The following is a 19,271-nucleotide window of genomic DNA, read 5'->3' on the forward strand; positions in this document are numbered from 1 at the left end:
TGCTTTTGAGAAAGAGTCATTTTTTAGGGGATATAATTCATTTTCAGCACAAAGTAAATATGCAACGAAATGTGAACTGTTATTCACCCCGTTTCATTGAAAATTGAAGTGTATTCTATTTCAGAAGTACACAAGTGGGTTTTTCTGATTTTAGAAATAGTGCATGAAACGAAAGCTCTTTAATAATTCTACTATAATATTTCTGTGCAGTTTTATAACAAAATCAGCAGGCAACTCACGATGCAGCTTTGGAGAAGAATACCATAGCGACATGAGTTTTTACTATTGTTCCTTGAGATTTGTAGTGTAGAGTCTTAGCGTGGTTTCCTAGAACAAGGATAGAGACCCTTCGTGTCTGTACTCTGTCTTGGAATCACAGAATCCCTACTGTGTGGAAACAGGCTATTTGGCCCATCAAGTCCACACCAGCCCTCTGAAGAGCATCCCACCTCCCACCTTATCCAAGTAACTCTGCATTTCTCGTGGCTAATCCACCTAGCCTGCACATCCCCGGGCATTGCGGGCAATTTAGCACAGCTAATCTACCACCTGCATGCCTTTGTCATGTGGGACGAAACTGGAGCACCCTGAGGGGACCCACACAGACATGTGGAAGAATGTGCAAATTCTACACAGTCAGCTCCCTGATGGTGGAATCAAACCTGGATCCCTGGCATTGTGAGGCAGCAGTGCTAATCACTGAGACACCCGTGCCTGTCCTCCTTGGCCTTCAGATTATCCCTGTTGAATTTTCATCCAGTTCCCCTTTGAGGGTTATTAATGAATCTGCTCCCTTTCAACCTGTGCATTCCAGTTCATACTTCACTGTTTAATATCTCCTCTTAGAATCTTAAAATCCCTCCAGTGTGGAAACAGGTCATTTGGCCCAACAAGTCCGCACCACCCCTCCAAAGACCATTCCACCCTGACCCATTCCCCTACCCCTGATTTCTCTATGTCTAACCCACCTACGCCAAACATCCAATGGAACCCGGGTCCCTGGCGCTGTGAGGCTGCAGTGCTAACCACTGAGCCACTGTGCCACCTCATGTCAACTCTCTTTCCAAAGCATCTCCTCTCCAGCTCTATCAAAGTTCATGGATGTTAAACATTTTAGGTGAACTCAAGCTGTGTGAAATAAATCTCCCTTTGATTTTCTCTTATCCAAGTGTTTCAGTTTCCGAAGCACCTCTGAGTAACGGTTGAAGGAAATCTCTCAGGTGCCCTCAAAGTGGAACCTTAACGTCCCTCCTAGAACATGGTGTGCAGGATTAATAGCTCTTCTAGCCAGAGAAAAGGTAAACCGATTCTTGATTTCTTGTTAAATTCCAACTTCAGCCAAAGAACTCTTTTACTTGCACTCTGCTGGGTTTTTAATCATGAATCAGGGGATGCACGCAACAGAAGTCCTAATCGGGGAAACCACAGACAACATTTTGACATCCTGTTGATTTTCCTTTGCGATGAATGGCGACCCTGCCTTGGAAGTTAATTGGAAGTTAGGCCGCTGCAGTCCCAGAGGACCGCTGTATCCTTGGGGAGAGAGAGAGAGAGAGAGAGATGACTGGTGGTGGTTCACTCGGAGGTCACCACACCTCGGGCAAAGGGAGAAGTCGCGAGGTCAGGACTGTCACGGTAACCTCAGAACCCGCGCTGTTGGCATGGCTGCTCGTCGCAAAACAGCTGTCTCAGCAACTGAGCTACCTGGCCCATCAAGAATTTAAAAAGGGTCTGTGCAAAAGTACCTGAGTGGACACTCCTATTGGTGGTGATACCCTGTTCACTGCCAGGGGTAGAGTTATAATGAAACTGGGCCGCCACAGTGCATTCCATTAAGCTGTAATTAATCTGTACATTAAAAATTAAACCCTAGTGAGATTGTTGGTTTAGTGCAGGAACATTGTTCCTCCAGCGTTTAAGTAAAGCTGGAGCCTTGGCTTTTGATGTCCTTTTTGACAGATTTTGTACTGACAAGCCACCTGTTGTATAATTGTAATTGTGTGAATTACTGTCAATGGTTAGCCATCAGTCAAGAAAAGTAAGATGTGCATTTAAATAGAAGTCGAATTAGATTTTATTGTCACATGTACTTGAGTATAGGAATGATATGAGTACTGCAAAAAGTTTACCAAGTTGCCATTGTCTGGTGCCAACTTGGTTACAAAATCAGAATTTAAAATAATACAGAAATAAAAGAAAACCGAAAGGTAACAACATCCAGATCTTAAAGCCTAAGCCTGACCTCAACGGAGGTGTTTGAACACCATTGCAGGCACCAAGGCCTAGAAACAGCCTGGAGTAAGGCCCAGGCCAGGAGTCTTGGTCAGTCTGCAAGCCTTTTGGAGGATCTGCTTTCTTGCTACCGTGACCATCACCTCTGACTGTTGGAGGAGCTTTGTCACTGCTACTGCCTGTTGACAGCAGCACCGAACGCCTGGAGGAGCTGTCTTCTTGCTGCATCCACCACCTCCAGTAGCCAGGAGGCTTGTCACCATTCCGCGCACGGCCCGCTTTCCCTCCTGTGTCAGTGCCGCCAATTATTCTGCTTCTAAAGGCTTTAAAGGAAAGAAAACTGAAAGAAAAACTGTGCAAGCGGAAAAAGGGAAAAAAAGCAGGTGGGTGCAGACAGGCCTGCAGCTCGGGAGACGACACACTACTCCGGTGGCCATCTTTGAAGTAGCCCTTTCTGTGGGCCTCAGGATGTCCTGTCGAGCTTCACACGCAACGGGGCACTTTCCACAGGTCGCTTTGTCGTGTAAGATAAAGGTGGTGGCCGTTTTGTGCACGGCAAGATCCAACTGGCAGCCTTTTAATGGACCAGATAATGTCTAGCCAGGAATTCTCTGAGAGCGTGCACAAAATCCACTCAGGACAATCGATGGCCTGAAATGTTCCTCATCGATCTGCAAAGTCTATTCTTGCAGATATGACTGAAAGGCCGCTCTCATTTTCAGCTCTGTAACTTGGTTCTTTGACATCATTCTGATAGGCCTCTGTATGTTTCTGTGTCTGATCCACATGGCCAAGGCCAGGATTTGTTGCCCAGGAGATTGTGATCTGCTGCCTTGGGCACCTGAGTGGATCATTCACCTTGTGAATGGATCACTCCCCATTCACTGGATCGCATAGGCCTGACTGGCTAAGAGGAGCAGATATCCTTCCCTAACACAACGTTAGCCAAATGGGTTGCCGTTAATGTGAAGGAAGTGCCTGCATTCCTGAATAATATGCTATCTTAACTGCACAGCCTGACCATAAGCATTGCCTGAGGGTAGACACCACCAGCACATGTATAAAGCCTGCTCAATCTGATTCCTGCTACCCAATGCTGCAAATCTAAACTTACAAGAAGGCAACCAGCGCGGCACGGTGTCTCCAAGTTGTGCACCATCCTGAGCTGGGAATATATCACTGGCCTTTCAGCGTTGCTGGGACTGAAATGGAAGCTTCCTCCCCAGTTAACATTGCCATTTTAGGGCATGTATCTCTTCTGTTTGGTCTCACCGGAGTTGTATGGTCTACCATAGATAAATAGACGGGAAGACAAACCTGAGGGACTACAGCTATTTAAGAAGACAGAACACCACCACTTTCTCGGGAGTAATTAGAGATGAACAATAAATGCTGTCCCAGCCAGCATGGCCCACATCTTGTGAATAAATTAAGAATGAAACACCATTACTATTACAAAGACAAAGTTACTGGACAAGCTCAGCAGATCTGGCAGCATCTGTCAAAGGAAAAACTAAAGTTAACCTGGTGACCCTTCCTCAGAACTTAATTACTGCTAACCCTTGCTGATGGGCATGTTGCTAATTGTATGGTGTGGGTGTAAAGGAACTGCCCAGCCTTGGGCTAATGCATGTTCTGGTTGAAGGTCATGTTGGTGGGCTTGGAATGTGCTGGGGGAAAATAAATTCCAGCTCATGTGACAGGAAGGGTACCACGCAGTGGGCTCAATACTCAACACTATCTCTTTAGAGATAATGGGAACTGCAGATGCTGGAGAATTCCAAGATAATAAAATGTGAGGCTGGATGAACACAGAAGGCCAAGCAGCATCTCAGGAGCACAGCTCCTGAGATGCTGCTTGGCCTGCTGTGTTCATCCAGCCTCACATTTTACTATCTCTTTAGAGAATTGTGCCAAACAGGCCTATATTTCTAAGGGGTATGGTATTGTGGAGACTGAATTCACTTCTAAGGCAGACACAAAGAAAAAAAAATCCACTCTCAATTCTGTATTTAAAGATTTGCCTTTTCTTGTCTTGCAGGAAATCTTCAAGATAAAGGAGGAAGAGTGAGCAGGAAGCACTGTTTTCTGTAAGTAGTGCACCTTATTTATGTTTACATCATAAGAAACACTACGCTGTCTTGTCAGGATGTTACAGAGGGGTTAATAGTGATGTGGCTTTAAGCTCCATCCAATCTGATGGCACATGGTCCATTAGCTGGAGGCATTTGGCTCCTGTGTGAGAACTGAGGAGAAGCAGACATATTCTGTAAGGCTCCTGAGAGTCCTTAGCTTTCCGAGTGGGTTAAACTGTTTCCGTCGCTATGGTCTGATATGCTACTTCGTCATTTTAAGGCATGTATCGCTTCTGTTTAGTCTCACCGGCAGTCTATGCTCTGCCACACGTAAATAGGCAGGAAGAAAAACTGAAATAGCTGGAGGAACGCAACAGGTTTAGCAACGTCTATGGAGAGAGAGCAGAGTTTGCGTTTCAAGTCCAGTGACCTTTCTTCAGCAGGGTTCCTTCTGAAAGAAGGGTCACTGAACTTGAAACATTGACTCTGATCCTGTTTCTTCTCCACAGACCTGTTGAGTTTCTCCAGCATTGTCTGCTATAGTTTCAGATTTCCGGCATCTGCAGCTGTTTGTTTGATAAAGAGACAGACCGCAGGCTCGGGACAGAGCAAGGAGACGTGGAGGCAGCAGATTACCCAAAGGGGATACAGCAGTGATGGATCTGGAAAATATGACAGCAGCTGTGGGTTTAATTTCTGCATGTATTAAATGCTGTGTTTAGTTGAATTTTGATAGTGCAGTAGGATATCAATAAGAGACAAATTATGAATCAATGAATAGAAAAGCCACAACTGAAGGGGCTGATTCGTTCTTCGAATACATTCAGCAGTTGGCACGTCATAAGCGATCATTAATTTGTTGGGTTGCCAATTGTACAGAGCGCCCAAGCATTGTCAGGAATTAATGTTTAATCTTTGGGTCATGGCTGCTAGCAAACCACACCACCCCCCCCCAAAAAAAATCATGGGGGCCATTAGAATTTGTGTTTTTAAAGGAAGATATTTGTGAGAATGAAATTTATGCAACGGGCCAAAGAAATATTTGGGGTTTTTAGATCATAAACAAATTGGGAGTAAGTCAGAAGTAACAGTCGGTCAGTTGTTTAATGTCGCTACGGCAATGGCAGCGAAACTTTCAGTATTCACTGTTGTAACTCCCTGAAACATGTCTACTCCAGCCTATAAAATACAACGGAAATGTAGAAGATGTAGTATTGTTTGCAGGTTTCTTCACAGGATGCACTGCTTCAATCTCTGTTACATTCATTGAATTACTCAGAATTTCCTTTTAATGCTGTTAGTTTTGTTTTTAAAAAACATCTTGCATTGCATCTTGTTAAGTGACGTGTAACTTGTAAAATGGATCACTAAATTCACAATTATTTGCAGTCAGTAGACAATAGGTGCTGGAGTAGGCCAATCGGCCCTTCGAGCCAGCACCACTCACTTGCCCTGAAAAGGCAATTTATATTTGTGGCACGTTAAATAAACCAAAATGTTAAATTTCCAATGACAAAAATAGGTTTAATTTTAAAATGCTGTTTATCTTTATTTTAGCTTCTCTCAATGTGGTGATATAGTTATTGTAATAGCTGAAAACTTTAATTTGCAAGTTTTTAAACATTTCAAACCCCATGGTTTGCTACTTTTGAATACTTTGATTTGCTGGAATCATACAGCCCCCACAGTGTGCAAGCAGGCCGTTCGCTCCATTGAGTCCGCACCTTCTCTCTGAAGAGCACCTCGCCCAGACCCACCCCATAACCCTGTATTTCCCATGGCTAACCTACCTAGCCTACCCCAACCCCTGATACTATGGGCAATTTAGCATGGCCAGTTCACCTAACCTGCACATCTTTGGACTGAGCGCACCTTGAAGAAACCCATTCAAACAAGGGGAGAACGTGCAAACACCACACAGACAATTGCCCACAGCTGGAATCAAACCCAGGTCCCTGGCGCTCTGAGGCAGTAATGCTAACTGCTGAGCCACTGTGTCACCCTGAGGTGATCTACCTCCTTTACTGGTATCATTGCTGTTGTGTACAAAGACATCTCCTCATACGGTAACAGACTTAAACTGCCACACGAGACGAGGCAACTCACAGATGCTACTGGAATTTTGTAGGCAACTTTGTTTGGAACTCCACAGCATATTCCCTTGTTTTGATGCTGTCCGTAAAATACGGTTGAGTTGAGTTTTCGTTTGGCTGTGGAAAGGAGGGAAGTAATGAGGCTGAATGTGTCGGGTGATAGGCAGGAACGTGGAGGAGGACCGGATGGTTGGAGTTGGAGGTCACCTCATTACACCTCCAGAGGCACTTTTAATCACTGTTGTCAACCCAACTGTTGCAGGAGGAAGCCATGACCTGCTGTTGGGCAGATGATGCTCACTGACATATTCTGGCTGAGGTTGTAATTTCTGCACTCAGTGTACACACTGCAAGGCTGTTGGCATAGTGACAGAGATGCGTCATGTATTCGATCCATCTGCCCTGTGAGCACCGACTTGGAAAAGAGGCCTTGCCTGAAATAAACAAACCCTAGTGGCCAGCAGAACCAAAAAATGTCACAGCAGCTCAGCTTTCTGTCAACTGATTGCCTGGCAATCACAAATCAATTTGAGTTGCAAATTCAGAGAATGATGTGACTACTCGGCTTTGGAATAATTATTCAAAGATACCTTTCCTTTCATCCTCGCAAATTCTGTTCTCTGTTTTAAAGTCTGAAAATAACTCGGCCACAGAGGCAAGACACCTTGAGAAAGGAGCCATCCAGCGGACCAATACTTGTGCATGAATCTCAAGTGAATCAATACTGCAATGCTTACCACTGGCTAGGATATTTCCAGCAGAGACCAGATGTTACGCACCAGACCAAACCCCCATCTCAAAAATATACTAAGAAGGTAGTCTAGACCCTAAACTTTGCTTATTTCAAAGGTAACTGTGAAGTGCTGTGTTCCAGATACAATTCAGTTCGTCAAACTTGTGAAAATTAAGCAAAACACAATTTATTCAAGCACTGTAGTTTAAAAATAACAACAAAGGAAGAAGAACCTGGAATAAATGAACTGTATTGGATAACTTAACAGAATAATAGATTACGTTCTGACTAAATAGTAGCTGTTTCAATTTTCTAACACCCCATAAACACGCCCTTGGCAAAAAGGCAAATTTAGAAGTTCTGAGGGGTCAGCAGACCTGAGACGTTACCTCCGTTTTCTCCTTCACAGATGCTGCCAGACCTGCTGAGCTTTTCCAGCAACTTTGTTTTTGCTCGTGATTTGTAGCAGTTCTTCTGGTTTTTAAATTCAGAAAACAGATTGCCTCACGTACAATCCTATCGGCATGAAAGAGATACATGCAGCAGAGAAAGAGTGTAGCAGCCAGGAGAGATTCATTGCCTTCCAACCCTGCTGAGACCCCAGCAACAACTGCTGAAGCTAAACTAAAATCCTGGATCTGAGAGAGCTTGACCACACCCACTCAAGCTGCTTCTATTGTTCTAGCATTTAGAAATAAACACCCATGGCTTTACAAGTTGTTTGTCTTCTCAAGGACTGCTCATCACCTGTCCCCCAACTACTATCCAAAAGAAACCATGACCAGGATATTGTCTGTGATTTTGGTTTCAGAAGGAGCATTGGGTAACATTCTATCCCCCACGCACAGACACGCACACACGTATCTGCCTGGACAGTCATAGACTTTACCCTGCTATGATTCCTAACCCAGCGTTCTACTGATGGCTAATGTATGAGTGTAAATGGCCTCTTACCCGACACACTGGAAAGCATCTGATTCCCAATGGGCCTTAGTAAGGAAATGGTACACATGTAGGTCGCAGGGGAGATCTCTTGAGGCGGCACGGTGGCTCAGTGGTTAACACTGCCGCCTCATAGCGCCAGAGACCCAGGTTTGATTCTACCCTCGGGCGACTGTCTGTGTGGAGTTTGCACATTCTCCCCATGTCTGCGTGGGTTTCCTCCCACAGTCCTAAGATGTGCAGATGAGGGTGGATTGGCCATGCCACATTGCCCATAATATCCAGGGATGTCCAGGCTAGGTGGATTAGCTGTGGGAAATGCAGGGCTACAGGGACAGAGTGGGATGCTGTTTGGATAGTCAGTGCAGATTTGATGGGCTGAATGGCTTCATTCTGCGCCGTCGAGATTCTCTAGTTCTTAATTTGAATTATGGGCTGGATGTGGCTGAAGTTCCAATTAAATCGCAAATGTGACATTTCGATTGTGTGTGAAGGAGCAGAGTGTCGGAAAATGTCATGTCATGTGGAAACGCTGTTTTATGACAGTAAACACGGCTGTTTTATGGCTGAAGTTATGAATACCTTGGAATATACGATACTAAATTCAGCCGAAATGTAGCAGTTGTTGAAAATAAAGTGCAGCGTGCTCTGTTATTTGTTCTCTTTTGGTTGTCTGTGCTTCTTTGTTCAAGTACCTCCCTTTGCAAGAAAGTGAAAGTAAAATGTTGTAATACTTAAAGATGTAACTCTGGGAGAAAGACCTGTTTATAATGGACCGTGTGTCGTGTAAACCTCTGACACTGATATTTCAAAGTATGAACCCAGTCACCGATTGGCATCACAAGTTACTTGTTTACTGAGGTTGATTCGAAGAGGTCATTTCAAGTTCAAAGGGTAGAGCACAGTCGGAAACCATTTGGCCCTTTAAATCAGTGCTGGCTTTTTTCAAAGAGCAATCCAGTTGGATCCACTGCCCCTTTCTTTCCCATCTCTCTGTAATCTATTGAATGGATTTATTGACCAGCGCGGTATGGTTTAATGGGTAAGCATTCTCTCCCCTGCGTACTGAAGCAGACTGCTGTACTGCCAGCTTCCACTGTCATGGCATGTGTCAGCCTATTGAATGGCACCACACAGCTGAAGACGGAAGGGTTTCAATGAAGATGAAGCTGCCACGTTTCGCTACAGAGCATCAAACCCTTGAAAATAAAGGTTTTGGTTGATTTTTGACGGGCAACAGGCCCCCTTTTCTTTGTCTCCAGGTCTCCACATTAAACAAAATGAAAACTATGACTTCTTTGAGCTGAAGAGAACATTAGAATTTGTTTCATGGGAAAATTGCAGTCATATGGACAAAGGTCATACCCTCTTCCATCTTAGAGCTGTGAATGTAGAATGAGAAGATAGACTTGCCATTCTATAGTGCCTTTCCTGATCTCAGGTACATCCACCAGCGCTTCACAGCACATGGAGTGCTTTTGAAGTGTAGTTTTTGCAGGCAACAGCCAGTTTGCGTGTAGCAAGCTCCTACTTGACCGTAGTGCAGTTAATGACCTGATGAACCCTGGGCTGAGGAATAAGAATGGACTGGGATCCCTGGGTTATCACCTTTTAGAATAGGACCACAGGATTGTTTGCAGTTTGCTTCACGGCTGAGGGAGTGATTTGCAATGTATGCGTTCGAAAGTTGGTGCTACATAAATGCAAGTCTTTTGTCGTAGATGAAACGCACGGGCAAACGTAGATGTGCTGATCTAAGGATGTAATTTTTAACAGCTTATCTTCCAATGGACCCTAGTTGGCCAATTTGCTCTGCGTGCCCTGAAGCTAATAACCTTGAAACTAAAAGATCATCCTGTGGAAGGACATTAAAGAACAAGGCCATTAGTTTGCAGAGGAAAGTGTAACAAGTTGTCGAATGTAATCTTCGAATCCCTTGTAATATGAGAGGAATTTTAATGATCTTCATTAGTGACAAGCCAGTGCCTCTACTTTGAAATAGATGAAACCTCTGGACTGCAATCCCCAAGTTACCTTTGTCATTCGTGCAAGCCTGTGTAATAACCATTGACAGCTGAATTGCTCAGTTCCTGATGCACCATCTGACTCCAATGTCCATTTCTTTGTCTTAACTTTGGACTGTGCTAGATAGGGTCAAAAGTCACACAACACCACGTTATAGTCCACCAGGTTTAATTGAAATCACAAGCTTTCAGAGCGCTTCTCCTTCATCAGGACCTGACGAAGGAGCAGTGCTATGACAGCTTGTGATTTCAAATAAACCTGGTGGACTATAATCTGGTGTCGAGTGACTTCTGACCTTAACTTTGGACTAACATCTCTTAGTGTGGCCACTGAGACTGGCACCAGAAACTGTTTGCGAATCGCTCTGCGTGTCATGTGCTCTCTATTTTGACACAATTCCACGCTTCAAGATAGCTTCGGGAATATCCTTTAAAAAATTCACATGGTGAGTGGTTGAAGTATAGTTCCAGAATTTGGTTAAGCTGTACAGTTGGCATGTCTTGTATAACGCAGGTCAGCACGATAACAACAACCTGCATTTATTTAGTACCTTTGATCTAACAAAATATCCCAGAGAGCTTTCCAGGAACATTAGAACACGAGATTTAGTCCTTTGAGGTGTGAAGTGCAGATGGTCAAAAGCTTGATCGAAGCTCAGTTTTAAATGTTGCAACATTGCTGGTTAGTTGACCAAGGATGAAACCAAAGCCATTCTTGACTTTGTGATAATGGGAACTGCAGATGCTGGAGAATTCCAAGATAATAAAATGTGAGGCTGGATGAACACAGCAGGCCCAGCAGCATCTCAGGAGCACAAAAGCTGACGTTTCGGGCCTAGACCCTTCATCAGAGAGGGGGATGGGGTGAGGGAGCTGGAATAAATAAGGAGAGAGGGGGAGGCGGACCGAAGATGGAGAGAAAAGAAGATAGGTGGAGAGGAGAGTATAGGTGGGGAGGTAGGGAGGGGATAGGTCAGTCCAGGGAAGACGGACAGGTCAAGGAGGTGGGATGAGGTTAGTAGGTAGCTGGGGGTGCGGCTTGGGGTGGGAGGAAGGGATGGGTGAGAGGAAGAACCAGTTAGGGAGGCAGAGACAGGCTGGACTGGTTTTGGGATGCAGTGGGTGGAGGGGAAGGGCTGGGCTGGTTGTGTGATGCAGTGGGTGGAGGGGAAGGGCTGGGCTGGTTGTGTGATGCAGTGGGGGGAAGGGACAAACTGGGCTGGTTTTGGGATGCAGTGGGGGAAGGGGAGATTTTGAAGCTGGTGAAGTCCACATTGATACCATTGGGCTGCAGGGTTCCCAAGCGGAATATGAGTTGCTGTTCCTGCAACCTTCGGGTGGCATCATTGTGGCAGTGCAGGAGGCCCATGATGGACATGTCATCTGGAGAATGGGAGGGGGAGTGGAAATGGTTCACGACTGGGAGGTGCAGTTGTTTATTGTGAACCGAGCAGAGGTGTTCTGCAAAACGGTCCCCAAGCCTCCACTTGGTTTCCTCAATGTAGAGGAAGCCGCACCGGGTACCCTATTTATTCCAGAACCCTCACCCCATCCCCCTCTCTGATGAAGGGCCTAAGCCCGAAACGTCAGCTTTTGTGCTCCTGAGATGCTGCTGGGCCTGCTGTGTTCATCCAGCCTGACATTTTATTATCTTCCATTCTTGACTTTATTTAGAGTGAAAGTTTGCAAGGATGTCTTCACACAACCCATGTGAGCAATTGTCTGTTGAGAAATGCTCCAATCGATACTTTACGTCAATTAGCATAAAGCAAGACAATTAGATTTATCTTGTATTGTCACATGCTCTCAAGTACAGTGAAAAGTGTCTAATGTTGCCACACAAAGTGCCATCTGGGGTACCTAGGTACAAAGTAGGACGAGCAATAGAGAGGTTAAGAGAGGGAATTCTAGACTGTATGGCTATGGAAGCTGAAAGAAGAGCCAATAGTGCTTGGAATTAGAGGAGCACAGATAGCTCAGAGATTTAGCATGCCGGACAAGATTACAGAGGTAGGGGTTGGAGGGATGTGACCACTGATCATGTGGATTTTAAAGTTAAGGCAGTGCTCGGCTGGGAGTCATGTAGGTCAGTGAGCACAGGAACATGTGTGCGTAAACTGAGCAATTTAATTGAGTGTCACACTTCCTTCACTTTGGAAATTGCAAGAATAGAAGGACAGTTGCTTTGAGCTGTTGAAGAACTATGAGAAATGCTTCCATGAAATACTTCCTTTCCAAGTTGCTGTTACAAGCAGTAGCTGCTCTACGCTGGCTGGATGTCAATAGATGGAATCTGCAAAGTGATGAATAAATGCAGATTGCCACGTTAGAGCACAGTGTAAACATCACTACGTGTGTCTCCTTCGGTGTTCGCCTGATAGGACTGGCCGCTATTTTCCCCATAACAAAAAGCCTTGCCTTATAAAGCTGTTCAGAGATGGTAGGAACTGCAGATGCTGGAGAATCTGAGATAACAAGGTGTGGAGCTGGATGAACACAGCAGGCCGAGCAGCATCAGAGGAGCAGGAAATCTGATGTTGAACTGTCCGTCTTCCCTCCACCTATCTGCTCCTTTACCCACCTTCCATCATCGCCGACCCTACTTTCTCTATTTATTTCAGGCTCCCCTTTCTCTCCCCTATTTCTGAAGAAGGGTCCAGACCTAAAACGTCAGCTTTCCTGCTCCTCTGATGCTGTTTTGGCCTGCTGTATTCATCCAGCTCTACACCTTGTTATAACTTATGAAGCTGCTTGCAGTTGCCAAGCTTGTAAAGAACCAACGCAGTAGAATTGGAACGCAAGTACGGAACCAGACCTGGATCCAGACCCTGGACCTCACTTGGAGTGTTGTGGATAGTTTTGGTCCCCTTCTTTAAGGAAGGATGTATTTGCATTAGAATCATTGTGTGGATTTACCTCCAAGAGGATGTTTCACTAGATACAGCAATGAATGTCATTTTGTGTGACCTCAAACTGGATGTAGGTAACAAGGTATTGAAGAATCCAACAGACATTTTTTACAGCTAACTATTGTGTACAGCATTATGTTCAATTTTGGTCCCCTTTCTTGAAAAGGAGGCAGTTCAGAGATGAGGTTCACTGATTCCAGGGGTGAAAAGTTTGTCTTATGAAGAGAAATTGAGCAGTTTAGGTCTGTATTCTCCAGAAGAGTGAGAGGAGATCTAACTGTAGTCTACAGAATGATAACAGCGATTAACAAAGTAGATGTAGAGAGAATGTTTTCTCTTGTGAGGCTATCTAGAAAGAGAGGTCATTTAAAACCGAAATGAGGAAATTACTTCTGTCAAACGTGTCATGAATCGGTGGTATTCAGTCCCCCCAGAGTGTGATGGAAAAGAGAACATTGAGCAAATTTAAGGAGGAGATAGATTTTAATTAGTAACCCATTGAAGGGTTCTGTGGAGCTGGTGGGAAAGTGGAGTTGAAGCTGAGATGAGATCAACCATGATCATATTGAATGGCGGAACAGGCATGAGGGGCTGAACGGCCTATTCCTGCTCCTAGTCCCAGTATTATTTTTACAAAAAGTGATGCTGCGTTCTGGTGCTGGGGTGGGTGTTGTGACTGGATATATTTCTGACCGCTGTGCCACTGTTAGCTGTTTCTAATGTCTGCCTGTGCTCAGTGGGAATCAGAGTGATCATTACAATGAAGAGCAGACCGTTTTGGTAGAAACCTTTCAAGGGCAGCAGCAATGGGAACGAATGTTGAGCTTTCACTGCAGCCATATTTTTCCTTTCAGACTTGATGGGGAGCTGTTGAATAGAACAATTATCCTACTTGTAAGGATACCCTCCAACTTTTCATTCGTCATGAAATCTCACCATTTTCTTAGCTTGGAATAAACTCTGACCCAGATTTTCCATTGACCAGTCAGTAACATTGAAAGGAACATGCATTGCACATTCGAAAGGGATCACTGGTAAACTGAATATTTGCTGGGCAATTCCTTTATGCCTGAAACTTCCCATTTAATTCGGAGACTTTGCAGGGTGCCAATGAAATTGAATGAAATAACTACTCGAGGTTAGATTTTGAAATGTGCCTGGCATCCTTTCTCTGCCACCCTACCCACCTGTCATCTTCCCTGTCTCCCCTCCCCGATCTGAGAAGGACCTTGCCAGCGTTAAACTGTGGTGACGGACCAAACGGGGAGAAGGAGAGGCAGAGAAGGATAAATCACCCTCCGTCTGGAACAAAGCAAAAAGGTGTGAGATCAGCCATGATCATGTGAATTGGTGGATCAAGCTTGAGGGGTTAAATTGCTTACCCCTGCACCTGGTTCCTATGACAACCAGCGCTTGCTACTTGAGCAACACTGGATGGATTATTTTGAACTCATTACAGGTTGCCTGATGAGGGTATCTTTTATTCCTGACTGGCAGTTCCAGAAGGGAAACAGCTGATGAAATTAACGCATTTATGTTAGTGACATGACTGTCAGAATGACGGTGTCAACTCCTGTGTTCCTCCAGTCAGAGGCTTAACGCAATGTCTGTCTACCCTGGGCAATGCTCCTCCTTAGTAATTGTCTGTCCCACTCCCTCCCAAATCTTCAAATTGTTTCCTTTCTGCAGAGACCTGCCCTGTTATGGGATTTGCAGGAGTTAATGGTGAGTTTTTCATATCACTGGGAATACTGCAAATGATCTGTCACTGGTAGAGCTATCTTGCGAGAGGATGGTGTTTCGCTGCCCGTGATCCCAGACACGAGAGTGGAAAGGTGACGGATTTCAAACTCCTGTGTGAGCCGTCAAGAGAAGACGATCTTTCTGAATTCTGGCATGTTTCGGAGACTGGGATAGAGTGTGTCATAAGGGTGTACACTGTGGAGATGATGTGTAGGGGGACCTTGGTCAGGATGCACTGACCTTCCTTCGCCTGTCCCTCAGTTTTCTATGTAGCTGCTCTGCTTTTGGCTTCTGGTGCACGGTGAGGTGGATTGAGATGAGTACCGGTGTAAGGCGATGTTCCCATTTCACTGATTGATGAGCAGATTGAAGTGTTTACAGCCAAACCAGTAACGGCTCACTCTTGATGATCTAAAAAGCATGTACAAATCCTGAAAGTGCAAATAGGGTCTGCTGGCAGGTCTGGTGAGTCACACAAGTCAATTTCCAGGCTTTCGCCCTGAGCAGCAGCTTTTTGTGCCTGCTCAGTCTTATCTTGAAAATTGTTTGTATAATTGTCCCCGCTGCAGACTCTGTTGGTCATATGAATAAGATTTGTTGCAGAACAAAAACACATCAGTGGTCTTTTGATTTGACAGGTTGCAGCTGAAGAACTCTGCTTATTTTTCGTGACCCACAAAGCATTTGTGATGAAATTAGTATCTTTATGGCAACAAACACTTATTTAAATACGGCATTTCTTGTTAATCTTTCACCAGAGACTCTAACTAGAATTAAAACATACTCTGGAAGAAAGCGACAGTAATGCTGTCCGGGTGTAAAGACAAGCCTAGGGACATAAATACAGATTTTGTCAAGACGCTGCGGTCTTGATGTGTTTATGGTCATGGGATATGAAAGTCTATTTGGAAGTGTTTTTCTCCTGAGTTAAAAAGGCAGCTTTTACCTCTGGTTGGTTAGGGGTCACTGAGCTCAGCCGATTGGATGGCTAGATGGTAGAATCTCTACATTGTGGAAACAGGCCATTTGGCCCAGTGAGCCCATACCAACCCCCCAAACAGCATTCAGCTAGACACTGCCCCCATCCCTGCATTACCCATGGCGAACCCACCTAGCTGGCACATCCCTGGACGCTGAGCAATTTACCCATGGCCAACCGACCTAGCCTGCACAACTTTTAGACTATAGGGCGAAACTACAGCACCAGGAGGACACCCATGCTGACATGGGGCGAATGAGTAAACTCCACACAGACAGTCACCTGAGGCTGGAATCGAACCGGAGTCCCTGATGCTGTGAGGCAGCTGTGCTAACCACTGAGCCACTGTGCTGATGGTGGTGTAGAATAAAGCTAACAGCACAGGTTGTTATGGACAAGACCAGATCTTCCCCAAAGTATAGTAAGGGTTAGTCTACACCCTAACTTAAACGCAAGTGTAAGGTGCTGTCTTCCAGATGTGATTTGATGGGTCCACCACTAAGCTTCAATCAAAACATGCTTTATTCTTAGAACACTGTTAAAACATTAAAAATCAATTGGCATAACCATAACTCCATTGAAATACTAAACAAGATAACGTATTATTTAACCACAAGTCATCAACTGTTCCAATACAGGCAGCATTCCATAAACACATCCTTTGGCAAAAATGTAGTTCATCAAAACCATTCTGATTCATGCGTGCTGCCTCTGCAGACCAGAAGAAAGTAACAATCTGCCCCTTTTGATTTTGAAGACGAAACCTTGATGTCTAAGACTTCATTCCAACATCTGGAAACTCAAGCTTTTACCTTTGCAGCAGCAGAAACTTTCTCAGTGAAGGATAGCAAAACTATCTTGGTTCTGTGTGAGCCCCAAACCCAACCATCTAGGATTCTTCTGTTTCATTTTGTTAAAAAAAAATCCAGGGAGAACTCATAAGTTGTTTGCCAACAGCCTGCTTGAAGGAGACATTGGGGCCCCACTTTGACAACACCCTTCTGCAAGAGAACAGCACAGCACGCCTCTCTTACAGGCACAGTAGTGCCACAATGTTCATTTCTTGTACCAGCTGTGATAGTTACCTGGAGGGCTGCCTCCTCAATGTACCCCACTCCTGTGGAGTGGTTGCCCTCAAGCTATGCATGACTAATTGACTTTCTCAAACAGAAACATCCAAATTAGGAGCTAATGGAGAGAGATAATGGGAACTGCAGATGCTGGAGAATTCCAAGATAATAAAATGGGAGGCTGGATGAACACAGCAGGCCCAGCAGCATCTCAGGAGCACAAAAGCTGACGTTTCGGGCCTAGACCTAGGCTCTCTCTGATGAAGGGTCTAGGCCCGAAACGTCAGCTTTTGTGGTCCTGAGATGCTGCTTGGCCTGCTGTGTTCATCCAGCCTCACATTTTATTATCTAGGAGCTAATGGAGGCTATTTGGCCCAAAATTATGTCTGATCCTCCAAGTGAACACTATACTCTTGCTCTCTCCCCATGCCCCAATACTCTTAGTCGCTCAGAAATCTATCTATAATTTCTTCAACATATTCAGTGACTCAGTCTCCACCTCTATGGTAGAGAATTCTACTGGTTCACTCCTTGTAAATATATTTCTTCTCAACTCAGTCTGAAATGGCCGAACTCACACCCTGAGACTGTGACCCCTGTTCTGGGCTCCCTGGCCAGAGGGATGATCATCCTGGCATCCAGTCAGAATTTTATATGTTTCAAAAAGATCCCCTCTTATTATTCTAAACTCCAGTGCATGCAGGCCCAGTAACCAATCTCCTCAGGAACAGAAAGTTATCTTTCGAACTTTGTGGACTGCGACTTTTTTTTATCATTCGCTGGCCAGGGCAGCACTTATTGCCCATCCCTAATTGCCCAGAGGGCAGTTAAGAGTCAACCACATTGCTGTGGGTCTGGAGTCACGTGTAGGCAAGACCAGGTAACAGTGGCAGTTTCCTTCCCTAAAGGACATTAGTGAACCAGATGGGTTTTTCCTGACAATCGATAATGAATTCATGGTCATCATTAGACTCTTAATTCCAGATTTTTAATGACTTTAAATTCCACAATCTGCCTTGGCAGGATTTGAACACAGGTCCCCAGAACATTACCTGGGTCTCTGGATTAACAGTCATAAACTTAGACACATACGTAAGTGCACACATACATGTGTACATGCACATATGTGTCCCTGTCTACATAATTTCACGCTTCACTTGTCACAGAATCAATGTTATTTGAAGAATAAATACCTTTATTCTTTCAAGATCAGCCAGCTAGGATTTTCAGCATCTTTCATCAAAGAGTTTCCTAATGATCAAATTTCATGATCAAGTCCTTGATTAAGATTCAAGCAAGAGTATAATAGCTCCTTTCTTGAGCCTGGGTTTCTGTGATGGCGTGCTCTTTATAGTTTTTTGCCAAACTTGTTGAGATTGAGTATGTATCTCAAAGTACACTGACAGGCTGCCTGTGAGGTTTAACACAACAGAAACTGATAATTCATGGCCACTGTCTTCTCAGGACAAGTTATAAGTGATGCATTTTTTCAAAGAAATATATTGACGTAACTCTCTGGAATTTAAGGATGTTGGGGAGATCTCATAGAATTGTATAAAATCTTAATGGGGCTGGATAGAAGATGCAGGGAGAATGTTCCTGATGTTGGGGAACTAGGAAGCGTCACGGTCTGAGAACCAGGGGTAAGCTATTCAGGACTGAATTTCTTCACTTGGAGAGTTGTCAACCTGTGGAATTCTCAGGAGGCTGTTGGGGCGAGTTCGTTAGAAATATTCAAGAGGGAGCGGAACGTGGCCCTTGCAGCTAAAGGGACCAAGGGGTATGGAGCGAAAGTGGGAGTGGTATGCTGAAATTGCATGGTCAGCTATGATTGTATTGACTGATGGTGCAGGTTTAAAAGGCTGAATAGCCTGCTCCTGCACCTATTTTTGTGTAAAAGGAGCTGTCACATTTGAGTCTTGCACTCATTCTGCTTAATTAATTGGCAAGTTTGTATAAATTAGCTAAAATGACAGCATTCTATTATGACAAATAATTTATTTTATTACTAATAGGTGGTTAAATCTCCCTGATTCTATTAACAGGCGACAAGCGTTTCACTTTCGTAGGAACAGGGGAAACCGAGAAAATTAAACGTTCGCTTTGAATAATTTAGTTCCTTTCGAATTTTGTATTTGTTGCTTGTCTGTCTGCTGAGAGTCAAGGAACTTGTCTCTCAGTAAGATGTTCGCTTAAACTCGTCATCAAACCTGTGTTTCTGCTGTTCAGAGAGAGGCAGCAATCTGTTCATTTTAAATGGGTTATCACCTCCATTAAAATAGCAGTGGGAGCAATTTAACATGGGCGCGCTAACATGAGTGATTGACTAATTTCCAGACAAAGTGTTCTTTACTGTCATGACTATCTGTGTGCCTGCCATTTCAATGCCTTTTCATTGTGACCGCCTGCGTATAATAGGTAGGGTAACCTTGGCATTTTCTAAGATGTCCTTGATCTAAACAATTGCACTT

The 19,271-nt window shown here is 44.5% G+C and overlaps 1 long non-coding RNA gene across 1 annotated transcript in view; it reads left to right on the forward strand.

Moving 5' to 3' along the window:
- The window catches only part of LOC132206362 (uncharacterized), a 339,788-nt gene that overhangs the window by 259,678 nt on the left and 60,839 nt on the right, over positions 1–19,271 (forward strand). Inside the window, exon 3 of the long non-coding RNA XR_009443002.1 lies at positions 4,274–4,322. This is a non-coding gene — a long non-coding RNA (uncharacterized LOC132206362). The remainder of the gene's footprint in view (positions 1–4,273; positions 4,323–19,271) is intronic.

The sequence above is a fragment of the Stegostoma tigrinum genome, chromosome 37 (genome assembly GCF_030684315.1).
Source record: "Stegostoma tigrinum isolate sSteTig4 chromosome 37, sSteTig4.hap1, whole genome shotgun sequence".
Lineage (NCBI taxonomy): Eukaryota > Metazoa > Chordata > Chondrichthyes > Orectolobiformes > Stegostomatidae > Stegostoma > Stegostoma tigrinum.